The sequence below is a fragment of the Rhagoletis pomonella genome, unplaced genomic scaffold (assembly GCF_013731165.1).
Source record: "Rhagoletis pomonella isolate Grant_MI unplaced genomic scaffold, Rhpom_1.0 Rhpom_scaffold_00009, whole genome shotgun sequence".
Taxonomy (NCBI): Eukaryota; Metazoa; Arthropoda; class Insecta; order Diptera; family Tephritidae; genus Rhagoletis; species Rhagoletis pomonella.
Window position 1 is genome coordinate 37935548 of NW_023458563.1, and position 2485 is coordinate 37938032.

A 2485-nucleotide genomic window follows, 5' to 3' on the forward strand; every position below is an offset into this window, starting at 1 on the left:
TTTTTGCGGTGTGATAATCACAACCGGATATTTTTGGAAAAAATTGAAAATGTTGTTTTCTCAATTTGAAAAAAAACGATAATTTCGCAAATTCTTAAAACCTATTCTACTTTTTTAATTTTCAACCTCATATTCAGATTGTGTGAGTTATTTTACATAGCAAATGACTATAAAATTCACGACCTTCAACTATTTTGTTAAAAAAAATTTTCGCAGAATTCATATGGTTTTCTAAATTTTCAAATGCAACGCGCAAGTACTTAGAGTTATCATATTCGAATAAAATTTTACACAGCTTATTTTTAGACCAAAAGACATCTTTTTCCGCCTGGCAAACCAAATTTTATTTTTAACGAACGGTCTAGTGTACACATTATTGTACACAGAAGACATAAATTATTTTATATTTATGACATATTTGACTAGCAATAATGAGATGGTTCAATCTTCAGTGTTTAAGTAGTCCAAGAACTCTACACATTTCATTTTAAATTACTTTTAATTTGATTTTCACTTTAAAAAATTTTAATTAGAAACCGGTTTCTCTCTTTGCGTCAGGAAACAAACTTTATACTTAAGATCCTCTCAGTTGTTTCGTTTGAGTGTGGCATTGAATGAAAAAAATACATGCTTTTTCAAACTGTGAAAAAGTATCACTGTCGAAGGAATGCACCTATATCAGATTTAGCGATTTAGTGCCAATTTGGCGATTTTTTTTTGGATATTTGCGCGTAAATATTTTGGATATCGCCATTGGCGATTTTTGGCGATTTTTTCCCTTCAAATACATTTTCTCCAATTATAAAAATATACAAAACTTAGTTTCCAAGATGATTTTCCAGAAGGGACTAATGAACTGCGTGATAAACTTGACTTAATAAGCATACTAAAAGACTGTCAAAAATTTTTAATCACTCTAATCGAAGAACTTTCGAAACGATTACCTAGTCAATTAAATACTTTTAAAAAAGCTTTGATTTTGTCACCAGAAAAGTCTTTGAATCAAAGAGTGGGAGTTTCAGAGACTTGCCAATGTACTGTCTGAAATAACTGACTATTTAAAGCTTTTATCTTTCCCATGCAATAACTTTTTTCAGAACGGCATTCCTTCTGACTCTGAAGAATTTTGGATAATTGCTTACGGAATGAAAGCCGAAACAGGCAATAAAATGTTTGGAAATATAAATAAAGTAGCCTTCATATTATTATCCTTGCCGCACTCAAATGCTTTTGCTGAGCGTGCTTTTTTCCGTAATGAATTCAACAAAAACTAAGATTCGAAATAGGATGAGGTTGCAAAGTCTTAATTCAATAGTTCTAATAAATTGTTATATGAAGGCTTATAGTTTCTGCTGCAAAACGTTTCCAATATCAAACAGTATGTTATCAAGGCTCAATATATGACAACAACACAAATGTAAATGATTCAGACGCTATAGCGATTTTAAAGAAATTGTGGAAACAGCTGATCGCGCCTTATCATAGGTTTTTACTTTATCTCTTAGCGCCGAGCGCTTAAAAGCGGATTATGCGATTAATCAATTAGTATGAGTTATAATAAATTTAATAATTGCGCAGTCCTATTGGAAAATGTGTTGATACAAATATTTTTAAAAAGTATGCGCATTTAAAAAAAAAATGTTTGTACACAACTATTATATTAGTGATTTGTGTTATTTATTATTAACCTGAAGGTATTATATTCGTTCTTTTTTTAACTATATTATAACAAGATCTCATTTAAAAAAAAAAATGGCGATTTTTGGGGAGTTTTTTCAGAAATGGCGCTTTTTTAAACAATCTGGACACCCTGATCTATATTTCCTCATGGCTTAAATAAATTTGTTCAACTTCGCAAAAACTTTGAAAGACTAAGAATTAGCTACAAAGAATATCTAAATTAAATTTAGGGTTGGTGAAAGAATTATACATCAACAAGGACTTATTAATGTCTATCAGGAAATCATTCTCTATCAGAAAATGATAGATCATTTGTAAAAAAAGGCATCTTATTCTGTCGCTTTGGCTTTTTATTTAGAATTTCTAGAAAAGTTTTAGGTATGCAGTTTTATAGCCCATTAAAATTTAGTAGCTAAAAGTGCAAATTTCAAGCGCTAAAAAATCGTGTTGGTTTTTAATGATTGGCAATTTCTTTTATATGGAAGAAAATGCCCAGCACCGTCAGCAAAAAAAAGATAAACAATAAATAAACAAAAAATGTAACTAGCCAAAGCTGGTCAAAATGTCACTTAACTTAATCAGCTGACCATAAGTGCATATAACATATTAATACATTTATTTATTTGAATCTACCACATTGTTTTGGAATGTACCACAATTTTTCATGCTTATTTACCACTAAGAAAACTTTGTGCGTCCGAACACTCTCAACAGCAACTGATTTGATTTGCTTTGCCGAAATACCAGCGAAGCATCAGTAGGGATGCAAATTTTCAGAGCCAACATCGATACATCGATATTTCGA